The following is a 12,053-nucleotide window of genomic DNA, read 5'->3' on the forward strand; positions in this document are numbered from 1 at the left end:
TCATTCTAGGATCTCTGTGGTAGCATCAGGGGAGATGGCTCACCTGCCATCAAATGCTCACTCCACTGTTTCGTTGCTGTTTCTATCATATCACATTGGATTAAAGGTGTAAGTCCCTCAGGCAAAAGGCCGGCCTCCGTCACATGCTGGTGTTCTACAGCTACCTAATTCTGGAGGACTGCCTGCAGAAGGAGGAGTGGCCAAAATGTTGACCCAGAATGGCCTGCTCTTCCATTCCGTGTTGGGACCAACTGGAGTAGAGCCATAGGATATTCTGAGAAATGTCCCTGCTTATCACTGTCATTTGAGATGTTTAATATCTAAGGGTGAGGGGGGACACTTTTGAACACAAAACAGAATACATGCTTGCTTTGTGATTAAAATTCAATTTCTTAGAGTAGTAAATGTTAAGGCCTAGTTTTTCTGAAGGCTTTATGTTCAGCTTATAAATATTGTTATTTTTCTATAAAGCTATCAATTTTTGAAACAACAAGAACGATCCCTTCCGCTGGTTCCTTCAGTAACTAAGGCTATCAAACAGAGGCATTCTGAATGGCTAAGACTGGTAATATTCTCTTAAATGTTTCAAATTACAATTATGAATTTTATATTTATGAACCCTCATTGCGTGGACAAGGAGGCAGGAGAATGAGGGATTAGGTGACAGCTGGCAGTGGAGAGCTGGTATCCAAACTTCCTTTGCTGTTACAGACTCCCTGCTTTAATCACTAACCCACAGCACTTTTAGAAATCCTGGGAGTATTGTTTATTTGAAATCTTCTGAATAAAGCTATGTACTTATCTATCTGTCTTTCACAGTCCTGCACTGGGACCCTACTGTGTGCCTCATTAGCCTGGGGGTCCCATAAGATGCAGATACAATGTCTTCCACTCATTTTTCAATCTCTTTGCAAAACAAAAACAGCAACTGGTGTGGACGGAGTCATGAGAATGCATGTTTAAGGAAGTCTAGCTGTGGCTCCTTACCTCCCTACAAACAAGGTCTTCCCTCTTGAACACATCAACCTCACTCCTACTTCAGGGTCTTTGATCTGCCTCCACTTCCTCTCCCAAAAGCCTCTTCTCCGAGATCTTTAAAAGGCTCCCTTTCTCTTTTCCTGGCTCAACTCAGTGTCACCTGTTCTGCTGTCTCTTTCCTGGCCCCTCTCTACAGTGCCATCTTGTTTACCTGCCACTCTACCAGATTGCCCTCATTAATTTTGTCACAGTCCCTATCACTCTCTGAGGTGGTTTTTGTATCTGCCTGTTGTTTGCTATTTAAATCACCCATCAGAAAGTGAACTTCAGGAGGGCAGGGACCTGATCTATCCTTTTTACTGCAATATAAATGAATGAGTAAATGCAGTGTCATTTTAACAGTGCACACCACAGGTTGCTTGTGAGGATGCAATGAATCAGTGCATGCCTAGCACATAGGACAATGCCTGGAATGGCGGTGTGTGCCTGTAACCCCAGGAGAGAGAGCTGAGGCAGAAGGATTGGATTGCTCGAGCCCAAGAATTCAAGGTCAGTCCTAGCAACACAGGGAGACTCTAGATTCATAAAAGAAAAAAGAAAGAAAAAGAAAAAAAGAAGGGGCCGGGCGCGGAGGCTCGAGCCTGTAATCCCAGCACTTTGGGAGGCCGAGGCGGGTGGATCACGAGGTCGAGAGATCGAGACCATCCTGGTCGACATGGTGAAACCCCGTCTCTACTAAAAATACAAAAAATTAGCTGGACATGGTGGCATGTGCCTGTAATCCCAGCTACTCAGGAGGCTGAGGCAGGAGAATTGCCTGAACCCAGGAGGCGGAGGTTGCGGTGAGCCGAGATCGCGCCATTGCACTCCAGCCTGGGTAACAAGAGCGAAACTCCGTCTCAAAAAAAAGAAAAAAGAAAAGAAAAAGAAAAAAAGAAAAGGACAGTGCCTAGTCCCTACTAAGGATTTAATTTACGAGATTTGTAGCTGTTAGTATGATTCCCTAATCCTCAGAGGGTTATAGAGTATCAGGACAGCCACAGGGAAAGGGAGAGTCAGTGATGTGACTGTAGAGGGACCGTCCAGGAGATCTGGGAGGATTAGAAAGAACAGGGCAGTGGGTTGGAGATGGATGAAGACAGGGATAAAACAGGAATGGTGGGAGAGCAAGAGTTGTTGAAGCTGGGAGATGCATATTTGGTTTAATTACACCATTCTCTCTAAATTTTTAGGCAAGGTCATGCTCTGTCACCCAGGCTGGAGTGTAATGGTGCTCTCTCGGCTCACCGCAACCTCCACCTCCTGAGCCCAAGCCATCCTCCCACCTCAGCCTCCTGAGTAGCTGGAATCACAGGCATGTGCCACCATGCCTGGCTAATTTTTGTAGAAAATATGTATTTTCTACTTTAACATAGAAAAAAAAAAGATAAAATAATTTTGTAATTTTTGTTTTGCCATGTTGCCCAGGCTGCTCTCAAACTCCTGGGCTCAAGCAATCCACTCACCTCGGCCTCCCAAAATGCTGGGATCACAGATGAGAGCCGTCATGACTGGCCTGTAATTACTTTTGAGTGAGAGGTTAAAAATCTAAGTAGAGGCCAGGCGCGGTGGCTCACGCCTGTAATCCCAGCACTTTGGGAGCCTGAGGCGGGTGGATCACGAGGTCAAGAGATCGAGACCATCCTGGTCAACACGGTGAAATCCCGTCTCTACTAAAAATACAAAAAATTAGCTGGGCATGGTGGCGCGTGCCTGTAATCCCAGCTACTCAGGAGGCTGAGGCAGGAGAATTGCCTGAAGCCAGGAGGGGGAGGTTGTGGTGAGCCGAGATCGCGCCATTTTACTCCAGCCTGGGTAACAAGAGCGAAACTCCATCTCAAAAAAAAAAAAAAAAAAAAATCTAAGTAGATAATTTGGTAGGGAAATGATGTTGGGGTTTATTTGGGAAAAAAACAAACAAAAAAAAGCAGGCAGGGCATGGTGGCTCACGCCTGTAATCCCAGCACTTTGGGAGGCTGAGGTGGGCGAATCACCTGAGGTCGGGAGTTCGTTCGAGACCAGCCTGACCAACATGGCAAAACAAAAATTACAAAATTTTGTTTTCGTAGAGAAACCCCATCCCTACTAACACTACAAAATTATCGGGGCATGGTGGTACACGCCTGTAATCCCAGCTGCTCCGAAGGCTGAGGGAGAAGAATCGCTTGAACCCGGGAGGCGGAGGTTGAGGTGAGCCTAGATAGTGCCCTTGCACTCCAGCTGCAAGTAAATAGAACCCTCAGTGTGAAATCACCTCCTTCAAACTATTTCTCTAGGGTACCTGCAAGTGAGGGAGCCAGGTGCTTTGGCTCCATGCGCTGTCCTGGCACCCGGAGTGGCTCTTTTCTTTTATTCTTCACTGAAGAAGAAGAAGAAGAAGAAAAAAACTATCAAACGTCCTGAATATTCTGCATCATAGGGTAGAGAAGATACGGACAAGCCAAAGCAGCATTTGGAAATGGGTGCTTCGAAATTGTCAGGACAATGGTGAAAGGACAAAGGGCCGTGGCAAAGGGACATCACCAACAAGCAGCTGCAATTCAAGCATCAAAAAGAGAGTAATAGCACTGAGTTCCAGTTAACTGAAACAAGATGAGTTAAGGAAAGCTGTAAAGACATGACGACAAGCTGGCATTGTGTAACCTAAGGCCAGCCACAGTGGCTGCGACCTGTGACCCCATCAACTCTGGGAGCCCTCCGGGAGGATCCTTGGAGGCCACCGCCCACTCCATGTCTCTAAAATATATATAGTATATATAATATGAATATATGATATATTTATTATTTATGTAATACCCATAAAATAAATATGTATTATATATTTTTATAAATATATAGTTACAAATATATATTATCTGTTTTATAAATATATATATAAAATATAGAGAGAGAGACATGGAGGGGCCAGTGGTCTCAAAGAGTCCTCCTGAAGGATCCTCCCAAAACTCCATCTCAAAAAAAAAAAAAAAATACACATATTTATTATTATTATTACTATTATTTGAGACTGAGTGGAGTTTCACTCTTATTGCCCAGGGAGGAGGGCAATCGCACGGTCTCAGTTCACTACAACCTCCACCTCCAGGTTCAAGCGACTCTCATGCCTCAGCCTCCCAAGTAGCTGGGATTACAGTCGTGAACCACCATGCCTGGCTATTTTTGTAGTTTTGGTAGAGATAGGGTTTCACCATATTGGTCAGGCTGGTCTCGAATTCCTGACCTCAGGTGATCCACCCATCTCAGCCTCCCAAAGCGCTGGGACCACAAGCATGAGCCACTGTATCCGGCCCGTTTCTAAATATTTTTAAAAGTGTAATTCGAAATATGACTTCAAACAGATTGTTTCCTGTACATCTTGTTGCCCCATGCAGCTAGTTGGCTGATGTTGATTTTGTTGCTTTGAATTTGCTTCTCTGTCTCCACAAGGAAGACCAATGAGAACTGTTTTATGTTAGCTAAGACACAGAGCAAAATACACTTATAGAAGAGTGACAAAGGACTGAGCGATGATCCCGGCCTCCCAGAATCCTGGTAGCCAGGGAGGTCAGCTTGAAGGGATGCAGAAGGCACTCTGTCAGAAAAGTACAGACTCACTTCAAACCTGAGGGAGGGAATGCGAGGGGGGCTCGGTGAAGAAGGGATGAGGAGGAAGAAGTTGGGCCAGCAGGGGAACTCCGGGAGATTTATCCTGCATAGGGTCTCTAAGTTCTAGGCTGGCTGCCGGACTTTCTGATCCATAAATTCTGGGACTAGATACAATTAAGCGTGAAAGAGCAGTAATAAAGAAACGGGCATGACATTGATGTTTTCTGTGAACTTCATGCTAACGCTATCCCAACAAGTTTTGCCATCGCGGGACTCTGCTTTTATTACGCTTTGTCTGCATTTAAGATGTATGAAACGTTAAAGAGAATTTTGGTTTTTGCCACTTTTCTTTTCTTTTCTTTTGTTTTATTGGCTCTGTGCCCAGGCTGGAGTGCAGTGGCGTGATCTTGGCTCACTGCAGCCTAGACGTAGGGTAGTAGCTGGAACTACAGATACGCACCACCATGCCGAGTTAATTAAAAAGATTTTTTCCCTCCAGAGATGGGGTCGAGGGGGTGTTGGGGCAGTCTCACTATGTTGCCTTGGCTGGTCTCGATCTCCTAGGCCCAATTTTCGAGTAACTGGGGCTAAAAGAGCGGGCTGACCTTGCTTTGCCACTTAGATGTGGCATTTATTTGACTTTCCAGTTGAGCAGAGGACTCTGGGAAGGAGGTGGCCTGTCCCCTGCACGCGCACCAGTGTGCCCGTGCGACGTGAGAAAGGTGGAAGCCCATTTTCCACGCGGGGAAGCAGCCTGCGCTGCAGGGGCCGCGCGGCACGAGGGTTTCCCCCGACTTCTCTCTGGCCAGGAGCGCTGTACTCGCGATCCCGACCACCGCTGCGGCTGCTTCTCTGAAGCCTTTGCTGCCTTTTCGCTGGAATGGCTGCAGAGGCCCCCTGGGGAGTGGCTCCCCACTCACCCGCCAACCAACCACCGCCCGAGGCCTAAGCGCTGCAAATGACTATGGGTGCAGAGGGAAACCGACGGCGACGCCTTGGAGATGCTGGTGGTCCCCTTGACTGCCCTCCACCGCCGCCACGGACGCAAAAGCCTTGTCAGGGCTGCAGGCGGGCCTGCACTGGGGACACACGCCAGGAACCGGAGCGGACCACGTGGATGCGAGGCGCCGGGGCGGTCCCGCGGAGCAGAGGTGGGGGCAGGCGCGAGAAGTCAGCGGGGTGCAAAGTCTCAGCCTCTCTCGCGCTCGCTGCAGAGGGGTGACAGCCAGCACTCTTCCGCAGCGCCGCGCCGCCGGGCGTGGGTGTCTGCACCGCTCGGGTTTGTCCTGAAACTTACTGGAACCCCGCTTTTCACGCAGTCACCAGCAGTCCTCCGCCCGAGCCTGCGCGAGTTTTCCGCCTGCATTTCAGTTGAATTTCTCTGTGCCGTTTATCTTCCATTCCCTGTCCTTTAGCTCCTTTGTGTGACCTGTCCCTGCCTGTGGCCTCATCTGTAAACAACCCTCCCAGAACGGTTAGGTTCCTCCGAGGGAAGCCCAGGGCCACGCCTGCAGACAACTTGCTGGGTGGTAGACGTTGTCGCTACCGCCGTCACTAGGGGCCTGCCGGTGCACACCTTCCAGCAAGCATTTCCAACCCGAGTCTTCCTGCACGTTTTAATCGCTGATCTGTCATTCCGTAGCATTCCCTGGCGGCTGGCTGTATTTGATTCGCCTGGGCGTTGCAGGCAGACCCTAATCATGACCAGCAAGACCACTTACTTCTCACCTTCATATTCCAGACCTAGACGTGGAATACACCGGTTGAAGTTGATCGGCAATGGATTGAAAAAATCTGGCTGGTCTGGAAGCGGTGGCTCACGCCTGTAATCCCAGCACTTTGGGAGACCGAGGCGGGCGGATCACAAGGTCAAAAGATGGAGATCATCCTGGCTAACATGGTGAAACCCCGTCTCTACTAAAAATACGAAAATTAGCTGGCCGTGGTGGCTTGCACCTGTAGTCTCAGCCACTAGGGAGGCTGAGGCAAGAGAATCGCTTGAACCCGGGAGGCGGAGGTTGCAGTGAGCTGAGATCGTGCCACTGTACTCACTCCAGCCTGGCGACAGAGTGAGACTCCATCTCAAAAAAAAAAAAACCTTTTTGAAGCAGGGTGTGGTGGCTCACGCCTGTAATCCCAGTACTTTGGGAGGCCGAGGCAGGCGGATCACGAGATCAGGAGTTGGAGACCACCATGACCAAAATGGTGAAACCCTGTCTCTACTAAAAAAAAAAAAAAAAAAAAAAAAAAAAACAAAAAAAAAAACAAAAAAAAAACACCTGGGCGCAGTGGTGTGCTCCTGTAATCCCAGCTACTCGGGAGGCTGAGGCAGGAGAATTGCTTGAACCCGGGAGACCAAGGTTGCAGCGCGGCTCCACTCCAGCCTGGCGACAGAGTGAGAAAGTCTCAAAAAAATAAATAGATGAAATAGTAAATAAATAAATAAAATTAGAAATATAGGAAAAAAACTTTTTGAGCTTGAAAGAAAACACAACTCAGATGCTTCTACCTGATTTCAAACCTAGGACCTCTCACGTATTAGGCAAACGCAAAAACCACTACACTAGGGAAACAGGTACCCATGATGTGCGCTATTGTTTTTGTAAGTCTTCTCGTCAGCATCTAAGTGTCGGCTTCACCAACTGAGTCAGGGCTCTGAGACCCATTCTTCCCCGGAATACCAGTCTTCTTGTAGCTCTGCGTAGTGGTGTTTGTCAAACTGTAAAGTGTGACCTCTAAGGGTACCCCAGTCACGTCCAGCAATTAAAGCAAAACAAAACAAAAGAAAAAACTAGCGAGTATTACAGGAGGAAAGGCACATGTGCCTTCGGATATGCTTCCACACTGCTTCCTTGTCTTCCAGGAAAGACAGCCCGAGGTTTTAATTTTCACATGATTTGTGCCTTATCGACAGTAATGACAAAGAGTTTATTTAAAAAGGCAAAATGGGCCGGGCGCGGTGGCTCAAGCCTGTAATCCCAACACTTCGGGAGGCCGAGGCGGGTGGATCACGAGGTCAAGAGATTGAAACCATCCTGGTCAACATAGTGAAACCCCGTCTCCACTAAAATACAAAAATTAGCTGGGCATGGTGGTGTGGGTCTGTAGTCCCAGCTATTAGGGAGGCTGAGGCAGGAGAGTTGCTTGAACCCGGGAGGCGGAGGTTGCAGCGAGCGGAAATCGCACCACCGCACTCCAACCTGGCCCCTGGCGACAGAGTGAGACTCTGTCTCAATAAATAAATAAATGAAATGAAATTATTTTGTCCTTTCATTTCTATGAATTATGCATAATTATTACAATGAAGAGCAAATATACATTAATGAATATCAGAGTTTTAAGTCAGTTGTTGAAGATAAATCTGAAATTTTTATTGCATTTTAAAAGTTCGATGAAAAATTTTAGGTATTTTAATAAAATTAAAACTTGCCAGCCAGGCACGGTGGCTCACGCCTGTAATCCCAGCACTTTGGAGGTGAGGCGGGCGGATTGCCTGAGCTCAGGAGTTCGAGATCAGTCTGGGCAACACGGTGAAACTCTGTTTCTACTAAAATACAAAAGATTAGCCCGTCGTGGCGGCGTGCGCCTGTAGTCCCAGCTAGTTGGTGGGCTGAGAGAGGAGAATCGCTTGAACCCGGGAGGCGGAGGGTGCAGTGAGATGAGATCGCGCCATTGCACTCCAGCCTAGGGGACAGAGCAAGACTCCGTTTCCAAAAATAAGAAAAAATAAAATAAAAATAAAACTCGCCAATCCTAGCATCCAAGGTATGTACAGAGTTGGACCGAAGCTTAACGCTGGTCGTATAGAGATTTGCATATATGCAAATTTAAAAGTAGTAGCGATTGCCTAATATTGTAAGATGTTTTTCCGCCGCCGACGCCTAATTTCCAAATGCCTGGAGAGTTTGGAAGGGAGGCGCAGTCCTGTTGAACAGGGATCCTTGCTGCCTCTGTGACCTCGAGGCGGTCAAGGTCACCACGGGCCTCCAGGTGGCCCAATCCACCTTCTCCGAGGAGACCGTGTGCCGGACCGGACCCTGCCAATCTCCTTCCTTGCACTGTGGGCGCCCTCCGCCTCAGCTGTTCTCCCAGCCCAACTCCGAGCGTCACATCGGCTTGCAGCAGGACCCACTCCTTAGCTCTGTCTCTGGTTCCAGCAAGAACTGTTCTCCCAAGCTTCAGATCCACGCGTGTCTTCGGCAGCTTTTCTAGCTGTCTGGCAGCATCTCATGACTAATCTGTTCGAGACCTAAGTCACTGTTTTTTTCTCCCCTTCCCTCTGGCATCCTCAAGTCTGTGACCTCGGTTGTGGAACCACCCCACCTACCTCCGCCGCAGACTCTGCATCCGCTCCTTCAGCTGCGTCTCCCTCTGGCCGCCTCCTGTGTGGACCAGGCCTGTGTCCTTCCAGTCCCTGTCCCGGACAGTCTTACTCCCCCTCATAGTCCCTGTTTGCACCATCCCTGAAGGAACCTCCTGGAATAGAAATCAGAGTGGTGCCTCGATCTCCTCAAGCTCCATCACCACAGGCCTTGGTGGGGGAGACCGGAGATCCCACCAGGTTCCATGTGTTTATCATGCTCCTCTACCTGTTGAACGCTTGCCGCCTTCGTGCCCAGAGCAGCGTGGGTCACTTGCCTGGCACGGCATCTCAAACCTGGCCTAGGCTTGGATAGGTGGAAGGGTGGAGAGGAGAGAGAGCAGGAATTGCAGCAAAAAGCTCTAGCGGACGTTCCCTCGGCTTGCTGGGGGATAAAGAAGAGAAGCCTGCCCACTTCATGTCCACTTTAATTAAAAAGCCAGAATCCTTTAAGAATGTTTTCCAGTCCCAGTGAAGGTGGTAAGAAATAATCCTGAAACCACACTCTGCGAAAGAATCCGAAAGCGTTTGTGCAAGGTGAAATGTCAAACTTCAAACTCATTTGAACACCAGCTTGTTGAGACTCTCCCTGATGTTCCAAGACCACAGCCCCAGAAAGTCAAGTGCTAGGATTGCACTAGCGACGCTACCTATTTACAAATTCTGACCAACTTCTGCCCAGACCGCCCTCACGGACTACATAACGCTCCTAAATCCCCCCCTTGACACACGTCTGAGACAGAAGACGATGCTACCTTTTGCTCAGCGAATTTAAGCCAGCTTTCTATGATCGACAGACTTCTCTTGTCGTGTGGTGTGCATGCAGAGACTTCCACAGCTTAAAAATATAAAACGGGCCACATTTGCAGGACTATGGAACGGTCAACACAGTTTTTCTTGGCATAGATGCGAATCTCATTATGTTGCCCAGGAGTTCAAGGCCATACTGGGCTCAAGCGATCCTCTCGCCTTGGCTTACCAAGGTATTGGGATCACAGGCATGAGCCACTGCGCATGGCCCGTTTTTACCTTTCTTTATGTTCGGGGAAAACGTGGAGGCTGGTATGTGTGGGGCAACATCTCACAAAAACAGGCTCTTAAAATCAAGAGCATAAAAGACAATATACTGAAGACAAGTGTCTCGAATTACACGAAGCACCTTTCTTGATAGGGAGTCAAAAGCAGGTCGCAATGAGGCAAAGGGCGAATCCTAACCGCTAAATCTCCTAGTAAAGTGGCAGTGAATCAGATAGGTTTTGACACTCACCAATGCCGGGGGCCGTCCTGTGGTCTCACCCTAGTTTCGGTAAACCACATCAAGTCTCCGGCACTAGGGCAGGGCGTCTGGTAAAGAGAAAATACCTAATACGTGCTGCCCGCGGGTGCGTGGACTACAGCAAAGCATCACGCATGCACCATAGGTCACGGTGCCGGCCGGCAGGAATTGGTTTGCAGGTACCCGCCTCTCACCGAGAGTTAGCAAGGGTGCAAAGGTGGTGAGAATTCTTCTCAAGGCCTTCAGCACACCGGGTAAGCCCAAGCTCTAGCACCCACCGTTGATGAATCCGCTACCCACCAGATCTTCGTCCATTGCTGCATTTATGTAACACAGCTTGCCCTAATCTTTCCAAAAGACACTCCACCCAACGTGGGGCTCAAACCCACAACCCTGAGATTAAGAGTCCCATGCTCGGGGCCGGGCGCGGTGGCTCAAGCCTGTAATCCCAGCACTTTGGGAGGCCGAGGCGGGTGGATCACGAGGTCAAGAGATCGAGACCATCCTGGTCAACATGGTGAAACCCCGTCTCTACTAAAAATACAAAAAATTAGCTGGGCATGGTGGCGCGTGCCTGTCATCCCAGCTACTCGGGAGGCTGAGGCAGGAGAATTGCCTGAACCCAGGAGGCGGAGGTCGCGGTGAGCCGAGATCGCGCCATTGCACTCCAGCCTGGGTAACAAGAGCGAAACTCCGTCTCAAAAAAAAAAAAAAAAAAAAAGAGTCCCATGCTCTACCGACTTAGCAAGCCAGGCAGGTGTGTTGATGTTCTTCGTCTCGGAAGACTGACCTTACCTTCAATGTTTGTACGTTCCCACTATACAAATACTAAGAAGCCCGCGCCTGGCTGTGTTCTAGGTCCCAGAGACAAGGATCTGAAATCTACGCATTCCTTTACATGTGGCAGCTGCATGGGCTTCAGAAAGGAAAAGCAAGAGATTAGATAAGGTGCAAGACCTGAACACACATTGCGAGCATTTATTAAGGGCCTGCTCTGCGTCGGGCTTTCCCTCAGTTTTGCTTCAGTCCCTGTTCCTCCGAAAAGCCGGAACACACACAGATCCTTCCTTCCAGGCGAGGCCGAACTCGGGAGAGGGGTTCTCTTGGCCAGACCAAAAAGCAGCTGTTTCCGCCCGGTTTCGAACCGGGGACCTTTCGCGTGTGAGGCGAACGTGATAACCACTACACTACGGAAACCTCCCTGGGCACCGGCGCGCAGGCGTCGTCCTGAAGGCGCACGTGACCGCGCGGCCGGCGCGCTCCGAGGGCGGATCGGGGCCCGGGCGGGGGCCAGCCGCGCGGCGGCGACCCGGCTCCGGGCCGGACTCCCCCACCGCGGCACGGGCCGCGGCTGGCCCGCGCGGGTTCGCGGTGCCGGTGCCTCCGCTCTGACGTCCGCAGAGCCCGAGCGAGCCCGCAGGAAGCACGACAGCCGCCCGGCGTTTCCCCGCGCGCCGCCTCGCGGGCCCTGGCGCCGCGCCGAGCCCGACACCCGCCGAGATCCTGCGCGTACACCGCGGCCCGCGTCCGTTTACGGACTTGGGTACTACCGACATCGACAGTCCCTGTAAAAATAAACCCGACGTCCGAGCGCGGCGGCCCACGCCTGTAAGCCCAGCACATTGGGAGGCCGAGGTGGGCGGATCACGAGGTACGAAGTTCAAGACCAGCCTGGCCAACACGGTGGACTCCCCATCTCTGCTAAGAAGACAAAAATGAATCGGCCGTGGTGGCGCGTGCCTGTGATCCCCGCTACTCGGGAGGCTCAGGCAGAAGAAGCGCTTGAACCCGGGAGGCGGGGGGTGCGCTGAGCCG

At 50.1% G+C, this 12,053-nt stretch overlaps 1 non-coding gene across 1 annotated transcript; it reads right to left on the minus strand.

Annotated features, from left to right (window-relative positions):
* Positions 1–11,362: 11,362 nt before the first annotated feature.
* TRNAV-CAC (transfer RNA valine (anticodon CAC)) lies at positions 11,363–11,435 on the minus strand. The gene has a single exon. It is a non-coding gene; the product is annotated as a tRNA-Val (tRNA).
* Between the last annotated feature and the right edge of the window lie 618 nt (positions 11,436–12,053).

Source organism: Saimiri boliviensis, chromosome 20 (genome assembly GCF_048565385.1).
Source record: "Saimiri boliviensis isolate mSaiBol1 chromosome 20, mSaiBol1.pri, whole genome shotgun sequence".
NCBI classification, from domain to species: domain Eukaryota; kingdom Metazoa; phylum Chordata; class Mammalia; order Primates; family Cebidae; genus Saimiri; species Saimiri boliviensis.